General features: G+C 45.9%; 1 pseudogene; it reads right to left on the minus strand.

Moving 5' to 3' along the window:
- Positions 1–1,131: 1,131 nt before the first annotated feature.
- The window catches only part of LOC136638506 (zinc finger protein 813-like), a 143,947-nt pseudogene continuing 129,154 nt past the window's right edge, over positions 1,132–15,924 (minus strand).

Here is a 15,924-nt window from a genome sequence, read left to right on the forward strand (position 1 = left end):
ACTAACCCCTTATGTCAGTACTTTCCAGCACTGGCATAGCGGTGCCAATGGGACATGTGCGGCATCCTGCAGTTGGGGGTCACTCATGGAGGCCTCCTCAAAGTAAGGGAATGTTCGTTCCCTTACCTCAGAGCTGCAGAGAGAGAGAGAGAGAGACCTTTTAAAGAATAAACTGGGAGAGAACAATTTTGTTCCTGTAAAAGAACAAACATCAAAAAATAAGGTCCTTCACTACTGGCTCAAGGAAAATGCAGTACAAGTTGTCTTAACTGGTGTGTATGTGTTCCTAGATTGTGCTGACAGTACAATTAATTAGGAACACACACAATTGTATTTGGTGCACCACTAAAAAAAGGAAAAGGGAATGATCTGGGGGAAAGGAGGGTTAGGGGTGCTCTGCTCTTCAGTCTCTTTCCCATGGCTACTAAGAAGGGAGGAGGGATTGACAGAGTGAAGTTGCAAGAGAAAAGAAGGCTCACTGCACAATGGTGGCCACCTTCCTGAAGACAGCCTGGCAAGCCTTGGTGCACAGTTCCCTGTGGTCCAGAGAATGAAGCGAAGACAAAGAAGGTCTCTGGATCAATCCAGAAATCACAAAGACACTTAGACTGACCCTCACTAATTCTTGGATGGTGGGGGAATGCTCAGGTATCGATCTGGGCATGGCAAACTGGGAAATCCTAACTTGGTATGTTTCTGGGATTGAGATTATTAGGAGATGGGATGAAGGATGTTCTTTGTATGAACATTTTCCTTTAATGGTTATTAAAGGGAATAATAGAAGATAATTTAAAAAATTGAGGGTTCACTGTATCACAGTGTTTGGTGCTGGAACCCACGCTGGACAAATACAATGACAGAGCAAAGTACAGTCCATAGACTCTAGGAAATAGTAACAAGGCAATTTTGACAAATTTTATTTTTTGAAACACAAGAACAAGCAAGTACTTCATGAACATTTCAGACAGACACTACAGAAATACCAGGAATGTTTCAATCATCAATTATTTGATGCAAACAAGGGATATATCTTTGACTGGCTGATTGAGCACAGGCCCAATTTTAACACTCCAAAGCTGTATAAGATTTCTCTCTTCAGTGGGTTCTCCAGTGGCTAATAAGCTTCCCACTCTAACTGAAAGTCTTTTCACACAACTGGCACTTGTAGGGCTTCTCCCTTTTGTGGGTTCTGTGATGGTGTATAAGACTGCTACAGCAACTGAAGCTCTCTCCACACTCCTGACACTTACAGGGTTTCTCCCCTGCATGGGTTCTCTGGTGGCACTTAAGAACACTACTCTTACTGAAGGCCTTTCCACACTCCTTGCACTTACAGGATTTCTCTCCTGTGTGGGTTCTGTGATGGTATATAAGGCTGCTTCTGTGATTCAAGCTATTTCCACACTTCTGGCATTTATAGGGTTTTTCCCCTGTGTGGGTTCTCTGGTGGCACTTAAGCACACTACTCTAACTGAAGGCCTTTCCACATTCCTGGCACTTATAGGATTTCTCTCCTGTGTGGGTTCTGTGATTGCGTATAAGGTTGCTGCTGCGATTGAAGCTCCCTCCACACTTCTGGCACTTATAGGGTTTCTCCCCTGTGTGGGTTCTCTGGTGGCACTTAAGCACACTACTCAGACTGAAGGCCTTTCCACACTCCTGGCATTTATAGGATGTCTCCCCGGTGTGGATTCTGTGATGGCATATAAGGTTGCTGCTGCGATTGAAGCTCTCTCCACACTCCTGGCACTTGAGTTCTCTGGTGTCACTTAAGCACACTACTCTGACTGAAGGCCTTTCCACATTCCTGGCACTGATAGGATTTTCTCCTGTGTGGGTTCTGTGATGGCATATAAGGTTCCTGCTGCAATTGAAGCTCTCTCCACACTCCTGGCACTTATAGAGTTTCTCCCCTGTGTGGGTTCTCTGGTGGCACTTAAAGTACATTACTGTGACTGAAGGCCTTTCTACACTCCTGGCATTTATTGGGTTTTTCCCCTGTGTGGATTCTGTGATGGCATATAAGGTTGCTGCTGCAATTGAAGCTCTCTCCACACTCCTGGCACTTATAGGGTTTCTCCCCTGTGTGGGTTCTCTGGTGGCACTTAAGTATACTACTCTGACGGAAACTTCTTGCGCTTAAAGGATTTCTCCCCTGTGGAGGTTCTGTCATGGATTATAAGAGGACCACTCTGAATGAAAGTCATTCCACACTCCAGGCACTTACAGGGTTTCTTCCCTGTGTTGTTTCTCTGGGGGAGTTGAAGAACACTACTCTGACTGAAGGTCTTTCTGCACTCTTGGCACTTATAGGGCTTCTTCCCTGTGTGGGCTCTTTCCTGGGAAGACTGGGTCTGCTCTCTCATTCTTCCAATCTGGTTCCAAATGGATGCTGTTGAAATAAGAAAAGAAATGCAGTAAGAGACCAAAGGAAGAAACTGCAGCTCGTTGGGAAAGTGTGATGTGCATGATTCCTGGGTGCCCCTGAGTCAGGGGGAAGGGGAGTGTCTAACAGGGATCTGTGCAGCATTGCCCCACCTTCCCGAGGTCCTTCTCATTGTCGAGGTAAAGATCCAGATCAGGCAGCAGATGCTCGAGGCCAGTTAAATCTCGTCAGAAGTTTTACATTCATCCAGATGGCCAGGTCTCTGTTACGACACAGAGCTCACCTTTGCCTTCACAGGAATTGCTTCGCTTTCAGCAGTCGTTAACAGCAAATTCCTTTATCAATATTATATTTTGCTTCACTAGAGAAGTAATCTCAGAAAAATAAAGGCCCAACTAGAGAGGATGAATAAGAAATAGAAAAGAACAAAGGAAAGAAAAGGAAAAGAAAGCCTATAGCTGAGAATGAAATTACTGATTCGGGGATGATAGGAAACTGTCTTCTAACAAGTCAAATGTTCTCCAGAAAGGGTGCAACCGATGAACAATCCAAAAGTGAATCCAGAATATGGATAGCTCCTGGCTTCCAGGAGTGCTATCGGGGGGTCCCAAAGCACATCCAGACTGTGCACAGGTTCCTTCAGAGGGAGGGCAACCCCATCTATAAAAGGGTGAACTTCTCTTCCCAGATGGGCTCTCCAAAGCAAAACAACCTGCACACTGTCTCAATTAAGGGTGCAATCTAGAGGCACCCTTGGGCCAGTGAAAGTGCCTTGCGCCAGCCCAGGAAGGTAGCAAATGTACTGTAAAGCATGTTTGCACTTCCTCATGTTGGCTGGGCTAGCGCAGGGATATGCGCCAGCCCATGGAGGCTGAATCCAGCCTCTGTGCCAGCCCAGCTAGCTATTGGACCGGGTACAATTAACCCCCTGAAGTCCCCTCTCACGGACTCTGCATTTGCACTCTCGCATTTTGAAAAGTAATCCTGAAAATAGGTCCAAAAGGCAAAATAGAGACAGCATAAAGAAGATACGTACAATTGTGTTTTTTTGTGAAAAATAAAAATTCACATTCATTCTGTGAAGACTCTGAAGGTGAGTCTGAATAACCACTTTGACTCTGTTATCAGTTCATTGTGTTCAGCCATCCTGTAAAAGTTAAAATTGGATTGTTCTTTCCAGCGTGCCGTCTCTCCAGTGTTTTGCCCCTGTACATAACCATTTGGAATTTTTGACTACCAGCTCCCCAAACAATAGTTAGGCCTGAAACGTGATCAATAAAAATAAAGCACTTGAGGCCATACAAAGAAGATGACAAACAAAAGCCATTTTAGCACTTGAACCTAACTTGAACATTTAACACTGAAACATCACAGGACACCAAACCTTCCCAGTCACCTCAAAAAGTTCAGATTGTCACTGAGTGAGGAGAGAGAGAGAAATGTAATGTTTGTTTGGCTCATGAGATATCCTGAGCTAAACTGGGGGTTGAGCACACCTTGAAAAGCAAAAGGAGAAATCCTTGTTTCCGCTTGCGTGCGAACAATGGGAGCTAAATGGCATGAGCAACACACATTCTCAAAGGGTTAGTGCATCTCAATGTAGAAAATCATTCTTAAACTAATTAAACCTAATCATCGTTGTGAACTGTGTGTTCACTGGATAAGGCTCAGGAAAATGAAATATTTGTTTAATTAAAGCTACATCCATTCCTCAGAAAAGTAGTAACAAGTTAATGGATTTGGGGAGGTTATTAAAACCACAGAAGTACACTACAGCGTAACAGTTAAGGCAACAATTTAATACCCAACAGTGATTGATTGATCAGGGCATTCAAAGTGTGCGTGAGGAGAGAGGAGTGTTTGGTTCCTTGAGGCATCCCATTGTATCCATACCATTATTTAACAAGGCTTCAATTACATCTGTAAATTTACTTTTAATTAGACTCTAATGACCTGAGCATTGGGGGAAAAGAAGTATTCCAAATCATTGCCTAGCCACAGACCAAACACCATTCAGTTCATCTAGGCATGACAGATTTTTTTTTTTTTTTTTTTAAGAAAAAGGGATTGAGTTCAGCTTTATTAGGGACAGAAATAGGATATGGAAGAAAGCACTTCGTACTATCTGCAGAGAGATTTTCTTAAAAATGCCTACAAAGGAATGGCTTACAGGTTATCTGTAAAAATGAAGCAAACAATTGACTTACAGCATAATCTTAGGCATGTCTACCCAGATGTAAGTCCAATTGTGTTTAATAGGGCTTATTTTTGGGAAAGTGTTTATAGGATTGCTGCCTTAATAGCCTGTCAGGCATCCCAATCCTACTCAGATTCTCCAATGGCGGAACGTGTGTTCTGCCAGCAAAGCTGGTGGGATCCAGGTGGAAGTACTGGGATTGTACCAGAAGTCGTGCAATAGGGTCTCACACTCTAGTGCCCCTGGCCAGCACAGTGAGACTGTCAGCTCAGTTGCATATGGGCCAGCAGCCAGGACACTGTCTAGTTTTCTGGAACTCATAGAATGTCTACCAGGTCACCCATATCCCAATGTTTGTTGGCATTCTCAAAAAAAACTCCAAAAGGTTGGCAAAGCAGGATTTTCCTTCACAGAAGCAGACTGAGTCTTCCTTAAAAAGTTGTGTACTTCAGATGTTTCTAAGCTTAAGAATGTTTTCCATTAGTTTATCCAAGACAGATATATATTAGGATAAAAGGTCTTAATTGCCTGCGTCCCCCCTAGATCTCAACACTACTGGTGACGGGTTGGCTTCTTTCCAGTCCTCTAGTGAGGTGGCCCATTTTAGTGACAAACAGCACAATGCCTACAGCCTTAATAGGAGAGTTCATGTTCTGTCTCCTTTCAAGAAACCAAACAGTTGAAAGGGCATTACTGGCTCCTTTCAGAACTAGAAACAGTGGTTTGTTTGCATAGCACTTCTGTAGCAATGGAGGGAGGTAGTTAATTCCTTTCTCTCTTGTGTTCAACATGCATTGGGGTTGGGTGTACAGGTCATTGTTAACCTCATGCACCAATTAGAGCCCTCATTATGCCCCATGCAGAGGCTGGTTCACCATGTCTCTCCTCCTTGCCAACAGGTTAGACTTTAATCACAATTAAAGTGCTGGCAAGGAGGCTCAAAATGGCAGTTTCAGAGTGGATAAGAGCCGGTCTGAACTGGGCCCTTTTTCATCCACTATAACTTCAGAAACTTTTCTGAATGGTATATATGCCATTTGGGAGCTAAATCATTTTGGAAATGGATTTTAAGGAGGGGTGTATCTGTCGTGCAACAGCAGAGTCATTTCTCTTTTGTAAAACCATTTTCAAAGTTGCAATTTGAAAAACTTACAATTTCAGAACAGTGGGGAAATTTTCCCACCTCTAGCACAAGCTGTCCCCTCTCCACAGTGTCCCAGAATAGAGCAATGACTGGGGAAAAATGGTCAGCAGTCAAAAGCAGCCACCAGACAGAACTCTGACTTCCCTTTTCCACTTTAAAAACGGTTTGAAAAACAAAGAAAAAAGGCTACTGCTTTGCCACATTATAGTAAGCCTGTTTCAGAAAAAACTAGGGTAACAAAAATGGCTGCCTTTTGTAGTTAAAAGAATGATAGTCTTAAATGTGTACCTGCACGAATGATGTCAGTCATGAGCAGTGGCGTCGCTAGGGGGTATGGTGGTGCGGGCCAAACCGGGTGACCCACAAGGGGGGTGACACACAGTGGGGGGGGGGTGACACACAAAAATCGCGGTGGTTAGGAAGAATACCATTGTGCTATATATCGTTGGATGTGAAATTTACAGCTGAATCCACTGCAAAAAACCAGAGCGAAATATCTCCTTTCTATCAAATGTTATTGGCAAAAACCCAGAAAACAAAAAATGCATGGAGCCCTATGGAAAGTGAAACTGAGCCATACCATGCGTTTACTTGCAAATAGGCAAACTTGCCTTAGTTCATCAGAAAGGGCAGGCTGAGAGGAATCCAACAACACCAGAATAGTCCTGATCCAATGAATGTAGCCCCCAAAAAACACCCGAGAAGGAGGCCCCTCCCTCCAAGCTGGCGGATGTATTCAGCCCTGTGGAAAGGGAAACTAAGACACATGGTCGCGTTTACTCGCAAGTAAGCAAATGTGCCTTGGCTCATGATAGGTCAGACATAGGGAAATGTGAGGCCACCAGAATGGTCCTGATCTGATGGAACTGGGGCTCAACAAATGCTCCAGAAGGCAGCCCCCCACCCATAAAAAGAATGAAAAAGAGGGTAAAGTGCATTTTTTTCTATTTTAGACTTGTAAAGACTTGTAAAGCCAGGTGTGTCCTGATAGTGATATGCTTAAAATATAAGAACGTCAATTTCAGTTCTTGCAAACTTAAATTGGGTACTGGGTAGGGTTGAAAATCTTACCGATTCTTTGGGGGGGCAGCAGCAGACCTCCCCAGATCCTCGCCCAGGGCAAAGGTCTGCAACAGTGTCCCCCATGGGCTATCGCCGCCCTCCCATGCAGAAATCCGCCCCCCCCCCCCACTCACCAGAGGCTCACGACCTCCGCCCATACCGGAGAAGCCTCTCTGAGGTTATCTGACGCTATAAACTGTGCTTCCTGGAAGTTGGAAGTTTCCGCCCCTATCAGGAGCCTCAGAGAGGCTTCCACGGGGCTCTAGTGCCTCGCGCCTGGGGCTTTTGCCCCGTCAAACCTTATGGCAGGTCTGCCACTGTTTGGGGGAGGGTGTTACTGCAGGCAGGCTACAGAGAAAAGGGGGGTGGTGCCAGGATCCGGCACATAGGCCAGATCCTAACCCCGCTTCTGGGCGACCCAGCACAGCACTGGGCTGCTTGGATCTGCACCACATCTTTACCTGGCACAGATTCGAGTAGCCCCATAAGGATTGGAGCCACCTTACCCAGGGTAAGGGGAATTAATTTCCCTTGTCCCAGGCTGAGTTGCAGCCAGACTCAACCCTGCGCTGGATACAGTGCAGGCCTCCTGGTCTGCCTCTTCCAATGCAGGTTAAAATTGGGCTGCCTGTCCCACAATGATTCACACACACGCTGCTACCAGGGTAACTAGTTAGGGTTGTTATCCTTTGGCATCCCATGCCCTGAAATTGTTGTAAGCCAGGATGTGGCAGGAGGGGCCTTGATGTCCAGGCCTGGTATGAAATGCAAGTAAAGGAACAGCTGCACTGTATATGTCTGCTGATGTAATCAGCTGCACCTGCTGCATCTGCAGGTGGGAGTTACGTGACTTGGGGAGAGATGTGTGCTGAGACAGTGTCAGGCTCCTGTCTAGAGGCAGAGTGTTACCATAGAACAGGTATAGTTGACTTACTCACAAGTAAGCCCATTGCAGTCAGTAAGTCTGAGGCTACCCTCCTGGGAGGAAGCCCCTTCCATGGACTCTCCTGGGACTACTTTGAGTCTGAGACATGCCCAGGACTGGGCTGCCCATTGGAGGCACAAACCCTGCCAAGTGCCAGACTCCAGACTGGAGGTGGAGTGTTAGAACAGGGATAGTTGACTTACTCACAAGGAGTCCCATTGTGGTCAGTAAGACTGAGGCTGCCCTCCTGGGAGGAAGCCCCTTCCATGGACTCTAGTGGTGACTGCGGCTGAGACTCAGACGTACCCAGGATTGGGCTGCCCATTGGAAGCACGAACCCTGCCCAGTAACAGGCTCCTGTCTAGAGGTGGAGTGTTAGAACAGGAATAGTTGACTTACTCACAAGTAAGCCCATTGTGTTTAGTAAGACTGAGGCTCCCCTTTCATGGACTCTAGTGGAACTGTGGCTGAGAACAAATGGATTAATGAAGAAAACCACCATGTATGAAAACCATTCCTAAACAGCAGCTTACAAGGCCTACAAAAGTGACCCAGACCAGAGTGAACTCTGGGGGCCATCATGCTGTACAGGTGGGCCTTTTTATCTGCAACTTTGGAACCCACAGATTTGACTCATTGCGGTTACTGAAGTACCTTCCAGTCTCATCCAGGAGTCTTTCTGATGTCTGGAGAGGCTGTGTGTGGCCTCTCCAGGCCTCAGAATGCCTCCTGGAGGTGTCAGAAAGGTGTCAGACCTTCCAACACCCCCGGATGCAACTGGAAGCATACAAGGCATAGAAGACTCTTCCAGTTGCAACCAGAGGTCTGTTGAGGGCCTAGACTCGCAGATTCAGTTATCTGTGGGTTTCTGCATCCCCGGGGGGTTCTGAATGCTGACGGCCAACTGTATTCAAAATCTCTGGGCCATTCATATCACTTTATTACCCAAGAGGTTCAGAAGCCTTAAGGCTGTTTAATATGAATGTGGTGCCCCACTTAAAATAGCCTACATTGGAAGGTCTCATGTGCAAGTATGGTAATTCTACTAGACAGCTCCATTCATTTCAATGGGGCTTGTTGTTTGGGTTCTTCATTTCTTCTTTGTGCTAGAGGCTGCTTTTATGACTTTGCTTCCTGTACTTCTGAAAAGATGAGAGGAGACATAATCATCTCAGGGGGTTCTCAAGTGGCTTTGACTCTAATAGCCATCTTCAGTGTATAGCTATGACTATACTGCATCCTTTGTGTGCTTAATACCTTTGAAGTTTGCATTAATTTATATTAATTTAGATTTTTTTTAATGTTTCAGCTGATCTAACAGACTGATCACACTTCATAATCACAGAATTCAGAGCTGCAAGGATTATGTGATCACTGATACTTATCACTTCCAAATCTGAAGGATAACAAATTATCAGGCATGCAATTTGTTTTATTTTTGAATCACTAATTCACAGAACACTGTTTTAATTATATTGCCAATTATGGATGCAGTGTCATAGGAGTATGAACAATGGAAGTATAGTTTTCCTCTTGTCTTAATTAAATGCATGGATCACTCTTCTGTTCTTGGTTTAAAAAGGTGGAACAGGTCTGCAACAAAAAAATTCCATGTGGCCAAAGGTGAGTTAATACTCTTTGATGCATGAACATCTTTAAATTTTACATTGAGATTCAGATTTTTCATCAGGCTAGAGTTACCCACACATGCCTGATCTCGGAAGCTAAGCAGGGTCAGGCCTGGTTAGTACTTGGATGGGAGACTGCCTGGGAATACCGGGTGCTGTTAGGCTTATACCATAGTCTTTCGAGACTGAAGGTTGCCAACCACCACAGCAGTTAGATGTATGCACACATTCATTCATTCATTCATAGGCTATATATGCCACCTTTCCAACCACATGATCCACAAAGCAGCATATATGAAATAAAAATTGGAATATAAAACCTGTCCAAAAGCACATAAAGCTGCCTCAAATTATCTAATCTCTGGGGTCCTACACAGAGGTCTTTCTCATCATCAACTGCCACTCATCATCTACTACCAGGTTCTTTTCACTAGAAATGTTGAGGATTGCAATGCATGTCCACTACCACTAAGCTATGGTTCCTTCCTTAGTTTGGGAGATGTTACTGGAGGCCCTGGGGCAAAGTCCTACACTGGTTCTGCCATGGTGCCTCCCCACTGGACCCAGCTCAGCTATGTAGCTGGCAGGTCTGAGGAGACAAAAGGGGTGGGTGAAGCTGGGAAATCAGATCCTAGTACAAGGTACTGACACTGAGATTGACCTCCTGCAGCCTGTTTCCTGCTGTCTGCCTCTCCCCCCCCCCACCCTAAACCTCCTCTAAATGGTCCCTACTGCCATACACTCCCATACTGCCCATACTCCACTCCCTCCATTGTCTTACTTGGTCTGTGTTTTGCCAAATTCCTGTTCTTTGCTTAAAGAACTCATGCCCACTTTAAACTAATTAGTTCCCCCAGCTTAACCACAGCTAGCTCTAGCAGTCGGCAAAAACTACCACTGTACCCCGGCACCAGCAAAAAAAAAGGGAAGCTTGCCTGTGGGGCTTGCCCTCCTCCCAGTTCTTCCCTCCTCCTAAGTCCTTTCAGGTACAACAACATAGCTCTCCACCACTCAGCAGTCTCTGCCTGATTAGTCCGGGGGTGCCCAAACCCCAGCCCAGAGACCATTAGTTGCCCTCAGAGACCCCCCAATCCAGCCCATGGAGAGCCCCCAGTTTCCAATGAGCCTCTGGCCCTCCAGAGACTTGCTGGAGCCCGCTCTGGCCCAAACCGACTACTCTCAGTGCAAGTGCCAACTGCTTGACCTCTTGCATGAGCTGCAGACCATGGGCTCCCTCCACTGATTGCTGTTTCACATCTGTGAAGCGGCAGCAAAGGAAAGGCCAGTCTTACTTTGCACAAGGTCTTTTATAGGCCTTGAGCTATTGCGAGACCTTCATACATTCATATAAGTTCCATCACTAATATATTCATTTATGTAAATTTATGTAAATTTACTCAAATTTAAAATGTGAATTTAATTATTTTTTCCTGGTCCCCAACAGAGAGATAATGTGGCCCTCCTGCCAAAAAGTTTGGACACCCCTGGACACCTAATTAGTCAATTAATTAGTCCATCAGTCAGTGTGCCAGTTCATTGTCCGTCCTCCAATCTGTGAGTTTAGTGTGCCAGAAAATCTCCTCTCTCTCCTCCACTCTTTTCCAACTATAATCCACCACTCTCCCTACATCAGGTGCTGCTTATATCCTTTAAGACCTCATTGCCTCTAGTGGCTGCCACTGTGCAGCACACCCTCTGCTGAAAGCTCAGGCCTTAACCCTGTGTTCCCCAGATTCACCAGAGAAAAGGTCCACTGTTGACACCACATCCTGTTTCCTCGCAATTTGGCACAGCTGAGTGGGCCATTCATTCACAGAGAGATCCACTGGCTATTTTTGCTGGTGGCTCCCTCAGCAGCAGCTATGCCTTTGACAATGCCAGAATGCAAGTTCCACCATCCTAAATTGAGGATAGGATTGGATCAAAATTTGTTGTACTGTAGAACAAAATAAAGTGGATCTGCCTCTATTCCCTAAAAGAATGCTAGACTCAGCTGGAACTTTTAAGAGGTTGTAAGCCTGTCAACAAATATAGGGACAAGACTTTAAAAAAAAATTGCAAATGATCCTTGATAGCTTTGGTTACATTAAGTAGAAAGCAAAAATTGTTCTTGAGCTCCAGTGGTCCAAAGTCAATGAATTCTCCTTCTTAATCTTGTAGAAACAGCCTCAGTGACAAGCAGTAAATGATGAAGATGTTCCAGGTAATATTAAATCTGACAGAAAACATGATACTGAAGCCACACTGCAGTTTCAGGTGGTTTATTTATTCCTTTATTGTTACAATATAGAGTATAAAAACCATGACTTTCTGTATTCACATAGCGACACTTACAACAGAATTCGTTCAAATCATTTTCTCCTGTTTTGTTTCTCATTGATTTAACTGTACTCATTTTAACCGTACTCATTTTTTACAAAACCTATTTATTCCTTCATTCCTATAAAAACAAGTCATATTTTAAAAGATGAGACAGCAGCTATCTCCTGGGTGATGGCTGACAAGCAGTTCACTTTCTTACTGACACCTGCCCTTTCCAGATTTTAACTAGCGGGATTTGTCAATGATATGAAATATGTCACTTCATATATGTCCTCCACTTTTGATTTGCCACAAATTGTTAGAAAGTGTAGGTAATGAATTCCAAGCTTATCAATTGGGGCAAGTGTTTTTATTTTTTTGTGCTCATCGGACTGCAAAGGCAGATGAAATTCAAATTTTTGCAGTGCTCTCTTACACTGCAATCCTATGCATGTCTACTCAGAAGCAAGCCTATTGAGTTCAGTGGGTCTTACTCCCAGGTAAGTGTGCATAGGATTGCAGCCTTAGGACACAATCCTATACAACTTCCTAGCAATGATGCAGCTGTGCCAACAGGATATGTATTGCATCCTACAGTGGGAGGGGGCTGTCACAGAAGCCTCCCTTAGTTTCCTTACCTTGGGGCTGCATTGCAGCTGCACCAGCACTGTAAAGTTGGATAGGATTGGGCCCTTAGTGGCAGAAGTGAATCCAATGCTGAATCAGAACACTCTCATTTCTTTCCTCATATCAGTGCTGTCTATTCCTGGTGAGGAGGTGTGCTGGATGAAACCACCAATGGCCAGAGTGTGGCAGTGAAGGGGAAATTCCCATACTTACCTTAGACACTGGAAGGCAGCAGTGGAGATGGAAAGTGCCACAGCCTTCACTACACATGGAAGTGCATCGTTGCTGACTGGAAGGTTGCCCCTATTGACATCTCAAGCCTGCCCCAAACTCATTGTCCAGACAGCAATCATGCAGTTGCACAGCACCAGCTCTGGCAGCCCACCCTTCTGCCACCATCTTTCAAAACCTAAATATATGGCTAGAAATCCCCACCCTCTAGCTTGCCATTCAAAGGCTGCCAGTGGTTTCACACAGCAACCACCTTACCACATCAACACCACTGCTTTGCAGTCCATTGTACTGAAGGTGTATCCATGTCTGCAGCTGCATCACAGGTGACACTGATGCTCACTGACTAGGAAAAATTTTCACAGAACTCTTGCTGAAACATTTCTCAATAACCACATGAACAAGAGCTGGTTTTACAATCAGTTTTGCATCGGTTGTTATAACTAATATGTGAACAAAAGGCTCATTGACCACATAATACTATTCCTTCACTCATGTTAAGGATAACCCTATACCAGTGGTTCTCAAACTATCTGGGAGAGTTTGAGGGCAACTAAGTGCTTGCGTGGGCGGGGGGGAGGCAGTGGGGCCGGGGGGAAGGCAGCGGTGCGATCCCCAGTATCGCGCCGCCCAGGGGGGCTGCAGGGGCTTGGGTGCACTTACCCAAGCCTCCTGCAGCCTCCCCGGGCTGCGGGGAGCCCAGCGCGACTTCTGGCAGGAAGTCCCCGCAGCAGAGAAAGTGGATGCGGAGCAATCGCGCCTCTGCTAAAGCAGAAGTGGAGCGCGATCGCTCCGCACTTACTTTCACTGCTGCGGGGAGCCCTGCTGCAGGTCGCACCAGGCTCCCCGCAGCCTGGGGAGGCTGCAGGTGACTTGAGTAAGTGCACCCAAGCCCCTGCAGCCCCCCTGGGTGGCACGATCCTGGAGATCGCGCCACTGCCTCCTCCCTGCCACCAGGCTGCCCCTGCCCCTTAAGGGGGCAGAGGCCAGGGCTCACAGGCTAGAATCAACTGCTAGAATCAACTGCAGTAAGAAAGCACATCCACAGTCTTGCTTCTGATTGTCACCATGAGTAAAGACCAGCTATCATCTTAATGCTGTGTTTTTGTTGTGTGTGTGTGTTTTTTTTTTGGGGGGGGGGTGACATTTGCCTGATTTAAAGTGCAATCCTAACCCCCGGGTTAGGCCGGAACAAGTCAGCTGTGCCAACCCGGAGTGTCGCAAATGCGTAGGCAGGTGGGGGGAGGCAGGGTCAGCATCTGGCAATTATACCGGATCCTGACCCTGTTCCTGAGCGGTGTAGTGCAGCCTCTGGATGCTCCGCTCTACTTGGATTTGCACTACCTCCTGAGGTGGCTCAGATCCGAGGCCAGTGCAGCACAACATGGGGCCAGTGCATCGGGGCCAGTGCAGCACAACATGGGACAAGGAGAAAGTTTTCCCTTTGCCTTGAGTTGCGCCAATGTAAAAATGTAAATATGAGGAATAAAAAGCAGTACTACTATTGCCATACAGTCCTGTTTCAAAGGCCCCAACTCCTTCAATTGGTCTTTGCTTGGCTGAGAAGGGGGAGGGTTCCCTTTGGCCCAGAGCCAGAAGGGCAAAGCATGGGAGCTTTCTGAAGGTCGCTTCAATGGTCATGGTCCCTGGAGATGTCCCTCTCCCTGTAGTGCCTCAGACTCTCTAGGACAGTGATTTTCAATCTTTTTCATCTCACAGCACACTGACAAGGCACTAAAATGGTCAAGGCACACCACCAGGTTGTTCACAATTGACAAGGCACACCATGCTGCCAGTGGGGCTCACATCTCCCATTGGCCCTATTAATAAATGACCTTCCCCCAAATTCCTGTGGACCACTCGCGGCACACCAGTTGCCATGGCACAGTGGTTGAAAATGGCTGTTCTAGGAGCTGAGGCAGTGGAGTCACCCTTCTCCCCTCTGCAAGTCAGTTTCACTGAGCATTTGACAAGCAAAGTTCTCTAGCCTGTCTCCCCCCCCCCCATCAGAACATTATTGGTTTGTCTGCCCTCTCCCAGTAGGGCCAGGTCCCCTACCTGCCTTGCTAATTCTCCTTTCTGTTCCATTGTTGTTCCGGCAACTAGAGAGAGGTGGAAACAAGACATCTCCTTCCTCACAATAGACAAGGCTCCCTCCTTGAGGCCTGCTGCAATTCTCCTTGCATTCCTGCCCATGGGTCAGTCCTCAACTTCTTGTTGGCCATGCCAAAAGGAAGTCATCCCAGTGCTGGGTTTTCCAGGCACCAAGCATGGCAGACCATATAGGGTGCAATAAATTGTGGGAACAGAGGCATGTCTTGTCACAGCTCCTCCCCACTGGGCCTTGTGCCCACTTAAGGCTGATTAGTTTTCCTTGGTTGACTCACCAGTACAGCATGCAAAAGTCAGAGTCCAAAGTCAGTAAGCCAAGTCACAGTCCAAGGTCAGTTTGTCAGTCAGTTCAATCAGTTAGTTAGTCTCTCCACATTCACTCCTCCTACAACCCACAATCCTTTCTATCTCAGGTGCTCCTTATATCCTGAGGGATCGCCTCTAGTGGCTGCAGCTGTGCAGCACAACTCCAGCTACCACCTGGGCCTTAATCCTGCATTCACTTAGAGCAAGGGGCACTGTGGACACCATACCCTATCTCCTCGGTAATATCTTCCGCAATGTCACTACAAGGCATAGCCATCAATCAGAACCGTAGCTGAAGTTTTGCTTCTGATCACCGTGGGACTCATTTCTAAAAGAGTTTTAAAAATAAACTTCTTCCATCCTGATCTTCTATCACAGTCATTTAGAGTGATTTATGGTGAATGTTGAGGCAGAAACTGTAATCCAGCTTTAGGTGGACTTTTATCATTTTCTCTCTTCTGCTTCAAACCTAATTAATTTTTGTCAATAACATTTAGCACATACCTTTGTAGTAATTTTCAGTTTTGCATTTCAAAGAGGCTCCCAGTAGAGTCAATTCAAAGTATCTCTTCTTATTATGAAGCCTGGAAGAAACTTAGAAGCTATATTTCCAGTGACCTTATTTGGGTCTCACTGAATGCAAATGTCTCTTGAAAATCCAAAACCAATTTTCTGACACCCATGTGACAGAAATGCATCCTAAAATACTCTTCTTGTGATATTTTTTTGTACTTGGACTTGATGTCACAATACAGGAATATAAAATGCACAATCTAGTCCAACTGTTACCCTGCACATGCCCGATCTTGTCTAATCTCAGAAGCTAAGCAGGGTCAGGCCTGGTTAGTACTTGGATGGGAGACTGCTTGGGAATACTGGGTGCTGTAGGCTTATACCATAGTCTTTCAAGACTGAAGGTTGCCAACCAACCAACCAAAATACACAATCCCAAAATGTTGAAGGCACACTCAAGAGTTTACATCTTCACTTTTCTCAGTAAGCAAT

Source organism: Tiliqua scincoides, chromosome 2, assembly GCF_035046505.1.
Source record: "Tiliqua scincoides isolate rTilSci1 chromosome 2, rTilSci1.hap2, whole genome shotgun sequence".
NCBI lineage: Eukaryota > Metazoa > Chordata > Lepidosauria > Squamata > Scincidae > Tiliqua > Tiliqua scincoides.